The sequence below is a fragment of the Muntiacus reevesi genome, chromosome 1, assembly GCF_963930625.1.
Source record: "Muntiacus reevesi chromosome 1, mMunRee1.1, whole genome shotgun sequence".
Taxonomy (NCBI): domain Eukaryota; kingdom Metazoa; phylum Chordata; class Mammalia; order Artiodactyla; family Cervidae; genus Muntiacus; species Muntiacus reevesi.
Window position 1 is genome coordinate 72,586,190 of NC_089249.1, and position 13,928 is coordinate 72,600,117.

At 54.5% G+C, this 13,928-nt stretch overlaps 1 protein-coding gene across 3 annotated transcripts in view; it reads left to right on the top strand.

Moving 5' to 3' along the window:
• The first annotated feature begins 621 nt into the window (after positions 1 to 621).
• KCNJ10 (potassium inwardly rectifying channel subfamily J member 10) overlaps positions 622 to 13,928 on the top strand; it is a 31,986-nt gene continuing 18,679 nt past the window's right edge. For 2 of the 3 annotated variants that reach the window (XM_065947619.1, XM_065947628.1), the window contains exon 1: positions 8,829 to 9,061. The gene's annotated coding sequence lies outside the window, so the exon portion shown is untranslated. Of the gene's footprint in view, positions 823 to 8,828; positions 9,062 to 13,928 lie in introns of those variants that run through there. The other variant, XM_065947637.1, reaches the window with a different exon arrangement.

A 13,928-nucleotide genomic window follows, 5' to 3' on the forward strand; every position in this document is an offset into this window, starting at 1 on the left:
GCCTCCAGCAACTCCCAGGCACGAGGGCTGCGTCTTCTGCCTTCTCTCAAACCAAGGCACTGCAGGTGGGAATGATGTCTGTGCATTTCGCAGGACCTCACTCAGCGCTTAGAAAACCGCAAACAGCGTGGAAATGGTGCCGAGGGATATAGCCTGGTCGACCCCGGAGCCCGCCCCTTCGGCGCTGCCTGTCGGGCCACTGGGCGGGTGCTGAATTCATTTCCACCTCATTAACTCGGCCCCAGGCCCGCCCCCGCCAGCTCCCGCTCCTGTTCCCCATCCCCGACACGGCCGCCTCCTTTTTCTTCCTTCTCTTTTCCTCTGTCACGTTGCCAGCTCGGCTTCTATCGCTTCGCCTATCGTCTCTCCATCTCTTTCTCCCGAGTCTGTCTGGGTCTCTGTCTTCGGGTGTTGCTCTCTGCCCGGTTCCTCCAGCTGTCTGGGGCTCCGCTTCGTTGCTCCACATGCCCCGCCCCCTTCCCAGGCCCCTCCAATCCCGGCGGCTCGGGCCTGGCGCTCCACGTTCCCATTGGCCTGTCCGGAGCCCCCCGCCCCCGCCCGCCCGGCCCCTCCAGGTCCCTCCATTCACGCAAAGTTTGGCTCTGCGCTGCGGAGGGAGGGGGCGGCCCGGCCCGGCCCAGCTCTGCCCCCGGCCGGCCCGACCCCAGCCCCGGCCCCTGGACCAGCCCTTATCTGATCCCAGCTCCGGGTTTAAGAGTCCTGGCCCTGCCGGTCGCGCAGCTCCGTTCCTCACGCCTGCCCGCCCCGTCCGTCCGTCTGTCCCGCTGCCCATCCGAGGGGCCACTCCACCCTGGACCCAAGGTAAGACCCTGGCCCTCATGAAAGAGTGCCGCCGCCTAGGCCCGGGTCCTGTTTACCTCACTCTCCAGAGATACCGGGGCCCCCAGTCCCTAGGTCCCCACCCTGACTGGCCTCAGTGATACAGCCCTATTCCTTAGCCTCCCACCTTGGGCGTCTGGGAAGGGCTCTCCAAGAAGGGAAATTTACCTAAGCTGGTCACCTCAGCGCTTTCAGCCCAGGAAGGGGCTTTCCTAATACCCCTTCCTATTGGGCAGACCTGCGGTTGCATCACAGCCTTCCAACTAATACAGTAACTACCACATCTAACCATGCACGCCCGAAGGCACTCCAGACAGCGCCCCCTTTTCCCAGGATCATCAGGTTACTCCCACTCCCATGCCCAGCCCCTTTCCCCGTCCCCGTGCTGTGACACGTAGTGACACCCACACACAGCTCACACAGCGGAAGAAAGCTGTATGTGTAACTACTGCTCCGATTAGGGAGTCCTCGTAACTTGGTGTGACTGGGACCCCCTGCCCACTCAATTTCTTCCCTCCACTCCAACTTGCCTCCCATGTCAAGACATATCTCCCCGTTAATAACCCCCTCCCTGCTGCAGAGTGAGACAGTTGGGAAAGCGGAGTGGTGAAGAAACCAATACAAATGTGGACCCCAGAGGAGGCCTAGGCTTAAAGCCTGATGCTGTTACTTATTGATACACATTCTGGCTAAAGATTTTTAGCCTGTCTGCCTTGGTTGTGGTACTTGAATTTTTTTTTTTTTCCTCACCAGGACTGCTTTAGGCATTTCTGGGTGGGAGGGAGATGATGATGGGAGATTTGGTGTCCTGTCAGGAGTGACACTTGTTTAGGAATGAGGGGGGCTTGGGGTGGGTATTAGGAGACCGGTTTGAGGAGAGACCAGCAGCTACCACTGAGTTCCATTTAGTTTCATCTTGAAACTGTCTCCCTACTCTCCAAGGATTTCTGTTCTATGTTCCTGGCATGATGGTGGGCACCATCCTGTGCTGAGGGGCAGGCTTGTTAATTCCTCACAGTATAGCAGGGTACTAGGGACCAAGTGTAGAAGGAACCAGGTGTCCTGGTTTATAGTTAGTTCTTCAGGGAGGAGGAAATGAGGGAGGAGAGGGAGGGAAGGCGTCATGCCAAGGAGGGGGGCCAGGGCTGGGCTACAGAGGCAATAGGCACGGCCCAGGCAGTGCCAACTCCTTTTCGCCACCCTCCAGTCCTTTGGTGGTGGTGGCGCGGGAGGGAGAGAGGGGGTGTTGGGGGTGATCTGGGCCAGTCCAGCCTCCCAAAGCCCTTGCCAACCTAGGTCCTGAAAGAAGCCGCTGTTTTCTGAGCCGTCCCCCCACCCTCCACCCTGAGCGGAGCAGCCAACTTGTCTCAGTGGGTATCAAATGGCAATGATTCCACTGGGGGGGGGGGGGGGCAGGGTTATGGTCCCATCCCTTCTGTGGTTCAATGCAGAATCCCACTGCTGCCCCCTACTCTGCAGGAAAAAATCTGTCTCCCCAACATTGCCCCACATGCAGTCTGTGGACACATCTGTTTGTGTGGGAGGCCTGGTTGTCAGGCCCCTGGCATCTCCCACCTCGTCCCTGTGCCCCACTGGACGGTGGGTGCCCCATCTCTGCGCCTGCACCTCTGTGCACACTGGCTTGGGCTAGAAGGGAAGGGCCTGGCATAAGACTCAGGGGCCTCCTTCCCCTCCCTCCCTAGGGACCAGAAAGACTGGGACACTTGGATCTGGTGAGCTTAAATGAAATCCTCTAGGGCCACACTGGGACTGATGGAATAAGGGATTTAGGGCTCTGGGTGGGGGAGTGAGTCATGCAGAAAGACCCACTTGTACAAAAAGGAGAAACGGCCTCTTGCACCTTTTAGTAAAATGTTTGGTTTCTGCACACAAGATGGAAGGTAGGCTGAACCCTCTGGCATTGGTGGGGAGGGAAAGAGATGTTGGGCCACAGAGCCCCTCAGCTTTCCTGCCAAGGGTTATTTAGGACAGAACGAAGAAACTTCCACTCTCAATCCCCTCCCCAGGCAGCCTAGATTCTTCTCTTGCCTGACTGGTCAGGGCTACAGTCCCGGTTGAGGCCAAGCTGTCCAGGACGATGGTGAGGCCCTGGAAGGGGCAGAGAGAAGGGAGAGTCCAAGGCACACTGTTAAGATGAAACTGCAGAAAGATGAGAGAGATGGGAGATCTGGAATCCAACTGTTTTAGCACCCAGTGAAGGGTGGTTGGAAGGGGCAGCTCTTGGAAATCAGAGCTTTCTGAGTTTACCATATCACCCCTTCTCTTCCATAGGCAGTGTTCAATGCTTTTCCTCCTTCATCCAAGTTTATTATAGGTGTTGCCACCATTTTCATGGAGACAGTGCATCTGTATGGTCCCTCTGCATCCCCTCCCACCATCAGAACCTTGAAAGGGCAGAGAGAAAGGGATTATGGGAAAAACTCTCCCGTGGGAGTCAGCCAGCTGGGAGCTGGATTTGAGGTGGTGGGGAGAAGGGAGGGGTTGGCTCTGGAATGCAAGAGAGAAGTGAGAACTGAAATGGTGGCCTGGAGAAGGAGGCTGGAGAAGCATGGGCTTGAGAAGGCTTAATTAGCACTTCAGGTCCCTGAAAAGGTGTAGTATTTTGAAGGAGTGGATGTGGCCAATGGCAGAAGACCTGGGGGAAGGGTTGGGGCTGCAACTTGAAGGACTTAGGCTAGATTTCAGGAAGCATGTCCATAGAAGGAAAGAGATCTGAAATGGAGTTTGGAAAAGAGAGGGAGACCACCTTGTGGACTCTAGCAAAAACAAAAAAGCTCCCGAACAAAAAAAAAGCCCACCATTAAGGCTTGTGAGGGGAGTTGTGAAACTCAGAGACATGCAGGGATTACTCTAACAGGTCAAGAGGCCTCTTCTAGAAGGAAGGTGTGACCCACAGTGAGTCCCACGGTACATTTCTGTTGCCTGAGAGGCAGAGGCATAGTGTTAGGAGCACAGTCTTGGAGTCAGACTTCCTGGGTTTACTATCCGTCTTCTGCCGCTTCGTAGCTACACGTTTCCTCATCCTTACAATGGGGATAAAAATTATAGTTGTAGATTAAGAGACTCAGTATTTGTAAAGGGCCTGGAATGGTGCTCAACAAGTGAAAACTAAAAAGGTACAGTTGTTGGTTGTCGTGGTTCTCCCACTTATGTGACTCTTTCTACTCCATTATCTTGCCTGGCTCCTGGGCCTGCCAGAGCCCTTCCTTGGGGCTTTTTCTGAGGTCTGTGCTGGGTCTCTATCTCTCCACCCTTCTAGACTTTGGAAAGGTGGGAGAATTATCAAGTTGTTTAAGATGAGCTTCCTTTCTTCATTCCAACAGTCTGGCCACAGCCAGAGCCTGGGTCTCCATGTCCCTGGCCCTTTCTTTCCATAAGTTTTCACCAAGCAGATGTCTTGTGTTCAACTCAAGTCATGATAAATGTAACTGAGCTGTTAAACTTCCCTAAAATAGTGTCTTTCTCCATTCTGGGCAACTTATTTCTTCCAGCCAAAGATGGCAGCTTCTTTCTGTCCCCATATCTCACCCTGGTCCCCCCATGGCTCTGCCTGTCCCCTCCCTGCCCATTTCCCCCCACCCCCACAACCCCTTTCAGGTGTGTAAGCCGACCTCTTCCCTGTCCCTGATCAGCCTGTCCCATTCCACTTGCCTGGGTGCCCACAGCAGCCTCCTTACGACTTTCCTGACTCCCGCCTTTCTTTCTCCTTGATTCTCTCCCTTGACTTCACGGAATCATCCCTGAAATTGTCATCATGAAGCATCAGTTTTACCTTGCCCCTTTCCTACCCAGACATCTCTATCGGTTTTCAGACTAAAGTTCCCAGTCACAGTCTTCAAACTGTTTTATACCAGCCTTTCTCCTATCCCCTCCAGCACCCCCTCTTTAGGGACCCCAATCTATTCAGACCTTGTACTGGGGGAGCATATCCCACGGCAGTCCCCGAGCCACACCCTTCCACCCTGGGCCCTCACACAGACCTATGGATCTTAACCTTGCCCCTCCTGCAAATCTCCATCCTCCTATTTCCCTATCTGCTCTATCATCTTGTACCCCTTCGTGTCAGCATCCTGCCTGTCCCTTGTCCTTTGTGTCTGTGACTTTGCCCAGGACAACCTGGGCAGTGGTAATATTGGAGGGGACATCCTGTCTCCTTCAAAAACGGGGGCTCCTCTAGGGAGGAGCCTACACCCCTGTCAGATTGTGGACTCCCTGAAGCAAGCACATCTTTTCCCTCCCCGGATCCCTCTATCCCAGGGCACAGAGTGCCTACTGACCAGCTTCATTCTAGGTTAAAAAGTCTTTCTGGTTGCTAATTCTAGGGGAGGATCCTGACTTTTAAGGCTTTAGAAGCTTAAGAGTGTCCTAGACTAGGGTGCACATTTGTGCATGCTAAGTCACTTTAGTCATGTCCAACCCTGTCAAGAATACTAGAGTGGGTTGTCATGCCCTCCTCCAGGGCATCTCCCTGACCCAGGGATCAAACCTGCATCTCTTACATCTCCTGCATTGGCAGGCAGTTTCTATCCACTAGTGCCACCTGGGAAGCCCAGACTAGGGTATACATAAGACCCTATTATCCAATTCTCCTGGGAACTGCCAGAGAGATTTATCTCCTACAAAGCTCCCCATCCTGTGGAGACAGTTTCATCCTAAGATTACAGGCAGCAGATTAAGCATTGCCGACCCAAACACAAAAATCCACATGGGTATCCACAGAAGTTTTCTCTCCTCACCAGGAAGGTCTGCCCCTGCCTGATGTTGTCAGCGGGCATCTGGATTGCAAAAGGGGCAGAGACCAGAATCCAACCTGGGACAGGCCCGTGATCTTGAGCATACCTCTGGGCGAGAGCTTGCAGGCTAGGAGACATGTGGAGATAGTTCTCAAGTGGGGTTAGGCCTGACCTTTTAGCATTATATACTCAGCTTCACCCCTCATCCTAGTTCTAACCCCAAGACCTTTTCCCCACATCTAAATTTCCCTGGTTGATCTGCTTTAAAAAAAAAAAAAAGATGCAGGCAACGGCAAGAGGAGAAGGTAAGGATGTCTGTGTCTAGGGTGGTGGTTCTCAAACTTGTTGATTTCAGGACTCCCTTCACATCTTAAAAATTACTGAGTTTTGTTCATGTGGATTATATCTGCTGATAGGTTAGAAAGGAGAGCAAACTTAAAATATGTATTAATTCATTCAAAATTAACAATCAACCTGTTTTGGATGTCAACTTTAATGACATATTTTTAATGAAAAATAGCTATATTTAAAAACAAAAGTTTAGTAAGTGGCACTGTCTCCCTGTCTCCAATCTGTGTGATATCTGGCTTCACAGAAGACAGCTGGTATCTCATATCTGCTTCTGCATTCAATATGTTACAATATCACATTGATTCTGGAAAATTCTACTGAACACCCATGGAAAATGAAAATGAAAAAAAAAAGCAAATGACATATTAGCATTATTATGAAGGTAGGTTTGGAAAAGCCCTCGGTGATCTGAATATCCTGGCTGATTTCTCTCAGCTGCCCCTGGTCTTCTGAATATTTTCACTAGGGAGGCAGTATGGGATAGTGATTCATCACGTGGGCTCTGGAGACAGACTACCTACTGAGCTTTAATCTCAGTTCTACCACTTGCTAGTTGGCAAATTATTAACATCTCTGGGCTTCAGTTGTCTTGTCTGTAAAATGGAACTTTTAAATAGTGTCTAGTTTTTAGAATTGTTGAGAATTAGATGATGTAAGGCTAGAAAAGGGCCTAACATAATGCTGAATAATATGAGCTCTTAGTAAATCCCAGAGCCTTGTCCCTGAATCCACTGCCCATGGGCCCAGAAGGCAGGGTGATGTAGAACTGACCTTTCCCATCTTGCAGATGTGGGCTTCTTGAACCAGACAGAAAAAGTGATTTGTGCGAGGTCCCAGAAAAAGTTAACAGGGTTGTTGGGCCTGAACCCAGGAGTCCTAATTCTTAGTCCTGCACTCTCCCCCTCAGATTGTTTCAGGGGAGGGAAAAAACTCAAGATCCTCAGAGAGGGGAGCAGACCTTACCTTTCCCCCAGCAATCCCAAGTGTGCCATCCATGGCTAAGGGCAGAGCAGGAAGGCGGATAGTGGGGAGGACCTCCTGGCATCAACAGCAACTGCAGAAGGAGAAAGCAAGCCAGGAGAAGGCATTCCTCAGCCCCGGTTTTCCATTGTGCCTTGCCCGGAGCACTTCTGTAAACTGGCCCCAACCCTCTCTTCTGTGGGTTCCTGACCCAGGGCAGAGGGAGTCTGTAGTCAGCAACACTGCTCCTCCATGGCGTCCCTTTTCCTGCTCTCTGCCTGCAGCCCTTTCCCGAGCATCGCTCCCTCTCGGTCTCCCAGCCCTGGGGTGCCTTTCTGCGTTGCTTCGACCCTGCCCTTTGTCCTGTGGACCACGGGCAGTGCACGCACGTTGGGAAGGCAGGGGTGGTGCTGAAGGTGCTAGTGGAGGCCGGGGCGGGATTCCGGGGGGCCCCTGGCCAGGAGGAGAAGCCCCTTCCAACAGCCTGGGAAAGGGGATGAGGCAGAGGGGGAGACAGACAAACAAATGCTGGTGGGGGCAGGGGTGGAGGGGAGCTAGTTCTGGCTCTTCCTCTATCAGCCAGATCCCCCTGGGCTGAGCAGTAGGCACTACCTTGTCTGAAGCCTAAACACCCCGAACTCCAGGCACACACCCTGAGCAGGATTCTGGACGGTCAGGACTCACATGCAGCCTGGAGACTCAGACATGGCAGGCTGAGGTTTGAGACCTTGCTGCTTATTGCTTGGTTTTGCCTCTCCCACCCACACAGTTCCCTTGAATAGATGGGAAAACTGAGGCCAAAAGTGGGTGGGCTCAGACTGCCCACGTGCTTCTTCATGAGTCCAGCCTGGGCGGAAGGATCCTGGTCTCCCCCAGACTGCCCCTCCTCCTCCCAGTGCCCCTGGCTTTTTCCACTTGGAGAGTCCTGACAAGTGGCAGGTTTGGGGGCCCTGGGTTGTCTCCTTCCCTGGCTCCGGGGCAGTGCCCCCAGGGGAGCCCTTGGGGGCTAAGATCTCTACAGTCTCAGCCCTGCCCCATCCCCTGCCTCCACCCACGAGGCTGGCAGCAGCGCCCCCCCTCCCCTGGGCTGTGGGACAGGGAGAGGGCCGAGGGGCTGGCCCTGCATACTAATGTCCTGCCCATTGTCAAAGCCCCTTTGTGCCCGGGAGCTCCATTGAGGCGGCTCCGGGGCGGGCACAATGGGGGCTCTGTCCCCGAGTTCCCCCAAACAGTCACCTGCTTTCAGAGCCTCCCCCCACCCCCACCCACCCCGGTGTCCGGAGGGCCCAGTGAGCGCGGGGGAATGAGCCCAAGGCCGGGGGGGATGGGCAGGAGGCGACCCCCCCTTCCCTGGGCAGGCTGGGGAGATGGGCACCCGGCAGGGAGTGGCCCCGGCTCCCAGCGGGGCGGGGCCGGGCAGTCTCTGGACGGACTTGGAATTCAGGTTCCATGAGGCCGGCCCAGGGGAAGGGGCACGCAGCCTGCCCACTCCTTGGCTCCACATGCCCAGGCACCGCGGCCGGTGGCTGCCCGCCTCTCCTCCCCCTCCCACCACGAGGCTCATATATGCAGAGACACACAGGCGCACGCTCTTGCATGCGGCCCCACACACGCTCTGGTCCGCACGTCTGAGCGCAGGCGGCGCCTGGACCCAGCAGGCCGACTCAGGCACACCGACCCACCCGCCCCTTGCATATATGCACCTGCACACCCGCCCTCCACCCGCCCTGCGCCCCTTCCACCAGCCTCGGGCAGGTCAGCGCCAGTCCCCCCGCCCCCCGCCGTGCCCTCGCTGCCCCCTGCTGCTCCAACACAGGTTATAACAAGTTTGCACTTGTGACTTCAAGAATGTAGCCCTGAGGCGGGAAATGTCCCACTGCTCCAGACCGCTCCTGCTTATATGTTAACCACAGACGCCGCCTCCGCAGAACTCTGAACAGGCTCCCCTCATCTCACCGCCCACAGAGAGGTTTGGTGGGCCCAGGACCCCCGGCCCAGAGCTCCGCCAAACGCTGAATGGAGCAATGTGGGAAAGATTAACCCCAAGCCGCCCAGACCCAGGGCGACCACCTTTGCGCCTGCCCAGGGCACTCCGGGTCACAGCCTCTTACAGCCCTGTGAGCTAGACGGCATCATTGTTATCTTCCCATTTTACGGTAAGGCTCTGACCAGGCGGCGTGATATATCCAGGTGGCAAGACTGGGACTGTATTCTGGCATGGAGGTTTCTTGCTGCCTGGTGTTTTTCTGGATTTTTTGGGGGGGGTGGGGGTGGGGGTTGTTGGTCACTGTCTGCCTAGGGGCTCCCCGGTTGACTTGGTGATAAAGAATCCATCTGCAATGCAGGAGACCCAGGAGACTCCGGTTTGATCCTTGGGCCAGGAAGATTCCCTGGGGGAGGGCATGGCAACCCACTCCAGTATTCTTGCTGGGAAAATCCCATGGACAGAGGAGTCTGACAGGCTACAGTCCGTGGGGTCACAAAGAGCCAGACATGACTGAAAGGGCTGAGTTCACACACACGCGCACTGCCTGCCTCTTGACTTCCTTGGATAACCTACTCCATGTGGAATTCTATCAGAGCCATCTTTTGCCCATCTTCGTTGGGAAGGGCATATTGGGATGGATGGTAGAGGGGAAAAGAAGGTACAAGGAGCTTATATGGGATTCTCAGTCTAGAAAGAACTTCGAAAGGTCACCTTGACCTCTGACCACCTCTGGGCAGGGTGGGTCTACCTCCTTTCATTTCCTGCCTTCCCCTGAGCCCCACTCCCCTCTGCTGACTGGGTCCCTGGGGAGAGAAGCCACATGGCCTTCTTGGCTAGGGTTTAGGGATTGAGATCTGTATTAATTTTAAGTCCATGACACCTGACTCTGACCTTCCCTTTAATATCCTACGTCTGTATAAGGATCTATGGGCTTTCTGGTAGCTCAGCTGGTAGAGAATCTGCCTGCAATGCAGGAGACCCCGGTTTGATTCCTGGGTCAGGAAAATCCCCTGGAGAAGGGATTGTCTATGCACTCCAGTTTTCATGGGCTTTCCTGGTGGCTCAGATCTCGGATCTCAGATCAGGTCTCCTGCATAGCTGGCGAAATCTTTACCAGTAGGACCCTTCTATTCCTTACCCCACTGCTCATCTTGGATGCTCCCCGACTGGCTACCAGATTCAGCTTAAGCTGCATGATTCCTCTGTCTTCCTCCATGCATGAACACTCTGCCCCAGTCTTTATTCTCTGGTCCTTCTGTCTCCAAGTGCTCCTTCAAATGCTCCCCGCTGGAGAAGGCGGCCTGGCCAAAATACAACTTCAGCCCCTCCGGCAGCACTCTGGCTCAGAGGAGGGATGGGGGGAAGCCACCTCGGAATCTAGTTCTGCGTCTAGTCAGTATCTTCATGCCACCCTGCCCCTGAACTTCTACTCAGACAAGGAGTGTGGATGAGGGCTAAGTGGACAGCTGGGGAAGGACGGAGAGATTCCCTCCCAGGCTGACAGTAGACCTTCCCTAGGTTTCTCTGTAAGAGAGTCAGGGATTGTTCTTCATGCTCGAAACCTGAGAAGGAAAGGGAGTGGCGAGGACACTTGTGGGGGAAGGTGGATCAGTTTCCTGAATACACATCAGAAGCACAGGATACCTATGGGTTTCCATCTCCATTGAGGGTAAAAATAAGAGGAAATTGTTCAGGCAGCAGCAGGTCAATTTTGACTTAATGGGAAGCACTTCCTGGGTGTAAGGGATTGCCAGGCAAAGGGGAAGGATGAAGAGAGGTGGAGGACCCGCTCCCCTTGAGGAGAAAGAGAGGCCTGGTGGTCTCCTATTGAACAGAGGTGGGAGGTCTAGGAGACAGTTCCAAGGGGGCTCAGAGCCCCTGCGGGCTGCGTGATTTCTAGCTGTCTCAGAGAAACTCTCTTGATCAGCTCCACAAACCCTACAGAGAGTGTTGTTGGATCTGCCCTCTCCTAATGGGCCCCCTACTTGCTGTTTCTTCCAGCTCTTCTTGGTCTGTCTCTGGGCCAGCTGCTGTTGGGGGAGGGCGGGTTAGGGTTTGGATTAGGTTCCTGAGGCCTGCTGCTGGCGCACTGCACACCCTGGGCTGGGGCTGTGGTTGGAGGGCAAGACCTCAGTGGCTAATGCTCCCAGGTTGGCCCTTTAGGACCCGAGGATCAAGAAAGGATCTTGTAGGAAGAGAGAGGCTGGGATGAAGAAAGCCCGGGTCATTGTCTGATTTTGGTGCTACAAGCCAGCTCTGTGACTGTGGGAAAGTTACTCAGCTTTTCTGGGACTTGGCTTCCTCTTCGGTGGGATGAGGGGATTGGACAAGATGACCGTGGGGGCCTCCCAGTGCCGACACGCCGTGACGGTACAGCGGTCAGAGGAAAAGCACAGACCTCGGTTTCAGCGGGCCTGGGTTCACCTTGCAGTCACCTCCTCCTCACTAGTGGCCCTCCTGGGCGAGTCTGGTTCTGCCCATTCATATGAGGGCAATGGCATCACCCAGCTCCCAGGGAGGATATAGGACAATGCAGCATGCGAACATGTGGCACACGGCCTGGCTCATCGTAAGGACCAAGGCGGGGAAGTACACGGCACACGTGAGCACGGATGAGGGGCAGCAACTCACCCGAGGCTGCGGGCACCCAGAAGGGCTTCCCAGAGAAACTGACATCCACACTGAGGCTTGAAGGAGGGGTAGAGAGCGACCAAGGGGCGTGGGGAGAGGAAGGGAGCTTCACCGAAGAGGCCCCACTGTTTGCCGAGAACTGTCGGTGAGAGAGAGCATGGCCTGTTCAGGTGCTGGGAGAAGCTCAGTGTGGCTGGAGGACAGAGGCCGTGTGTGAGGGGCACGTGGGGTCCACGAACACTGATGCTGGAGAGGGCAGCAGAGGGCAGCTCATGACACACTCCGACCTGCCTGGAATCCTAGGAGCTTGTGAGTTGGGGTCCCTCCACTTCTGTTACATCTTCCTTTTCCTACTTTTCTTTTTCCCAAGCTCAGTCCTCTTGTCTTTGGTCATGTGAGTACATGGAAGCACTGGGCTCCCCAAGAGGACCCGGTTGGTCCAGGGAGAAGCTCTGGCCTGCAGCTATCTGACTTGGGACCAGCCTGGGGTCCAGGTCTGGAGTTTTCTGCCTCTCTCCTTTCCCACCATCAAAGAAAGGTCTGCTTTCTGCTGAAGACTCTGGATTCCTGACATTGAGGCTCCCTGTGTACCCACGGAGGACCTTGGCTGCCGCACTGCCCCCTCATCATATAGAGATATGAGAGTGTTGGTGGAGGTGGGCTGAGGGCAGTGTGGGGTGAGCACGGAGGGAAGCTAGACAGAAGACAGACCTTTAGCTTGGAGTAAAGGCTGATGGGGAGACCGAGTCAGTGCCCTCCACTGTTCAAAGGCTGACACTGTCATGGGAAACTCGGAGGAAGGACTTCCCAAGGATGAAGCAGGTCACACACCAAAAAGGGAGCCTGAGGGAGGGAAAAGAAATGTACAATATCAATCCTATGGGTTCTTTTAAAGCCAAGAACTACTTACCCAAAGCTCTGTACTAGGCACTGAGGAGGTTACAAAGATGAACACTGCACTGGTCCGGAAGCAGTTCAGAAATGATTCTTCTGGGACTTCCTTGATAGTCTAGTGGCTAAGACTCCATGCTTCCAATGCAGGGAGGCCTGGGTTCCATCCTTTGTCTGGGAACTAGATTCCACATGCTGCAGCTAAGACCCAGAGCTTCCAAATAAATAAATAATTTAAAATAAAAGAAATGATTCTCTTGACTGGGACAGTGAGCATGATCCTTCCTGGAAGGAGTGGAACAGATAAAAGGCCCCCTCTGGCAGCGTCTCCTGAGGATGCTTCCACACTGGGGGTGACGCTCACGCCTCCTCTGCTGCCTACATTGCCTCTTGGAGCCTCCACCGACGGGCACCAAGGCCTCCCTCCTCACTAGCCGCACAGTGTCTAAGGTCGCAGACAGGAAAGGGGACCGAGAAGGGGACCCACAGCCAGGAGGTGGTCAGCCTCCCTGTTATCTCTCAGGTGGGAAGTCGCACTGGTCCCAGGACCCTAAGAAGCCAGTCCCATCGGCCTGGCCTCTCTCTGGCGTCCCAGGTTCTGGTGGCAGCTCAGTGGCTCCCTGGCCTCCAGCCCAAAAACCTTATCTCCTGGGGCCTGGCATCCTGGGCTCTTTAGAAAATTTTAAACAGAATTTGTTTTATCATTGCTTAGTGACTTATTCTTTTAAGGCTACATCGGCAGGGGGAATGGAGACCACTTCCGCCCTGACACCGTGGGTAACCAAGGCGTTATCGTCCTTTGGACCCGCACTTCAGTGCCTTGTTTCCCGAGGTACTCCACAGTTAATGGGGGTACCTTCCAGGTCTCAGTCATTCCCTGGCCAATCACAAGGATCTGCACACCCCTCTTGACAACTTCCTGCTCATCTGTAGTCTGCACACCAGGAGAATTCTCAGTTCCTGTTAAGACGTCCCCCTGGCCACACTAGTCCTTATAGATTTTGGTAGAGCCTGGTACTTCACTTGCCCCCATGAGAGGGTAGCAATTTCAGGTGAAGACATAAGGAACTTAACTGAAATCCAGTGTGCTCTCTTCAGAGATGCCTTTCGGAACAGCTGTGTGCTTTACCCCTCATCCTGGGCTCTGAGCAGCCTGCCAGCTGCCTGGAGCCATCAAGGCTGGGGTGGGGGGTGGGGAGCAGGAGGGCCAGGGGCTGCAGGGCATGATGGAGGAACTGGATTCTGTTGGGCATCCCTCACTGAACACCTTTCCTACCGTTTGGCAGGGTGAATGGGTTTGGAGGGAGCTTCACCTTGGGAATTATAGGGAAGCAGGATGAAGGAGGTGGGCTGAAAGCCTCCTCCAATTCCAGGGCTGTAGTAAGTCCTACTTCATGAAGCACTGTTACCCGGGGGAAAGGACAAATAAGACAGGGGGAGCTGGAGCACCGACAAGCCCAAGGAGGCGTGGAGAGGCACCGTGAGTAAAGATCCACGGGACTTGGAGAACAGAG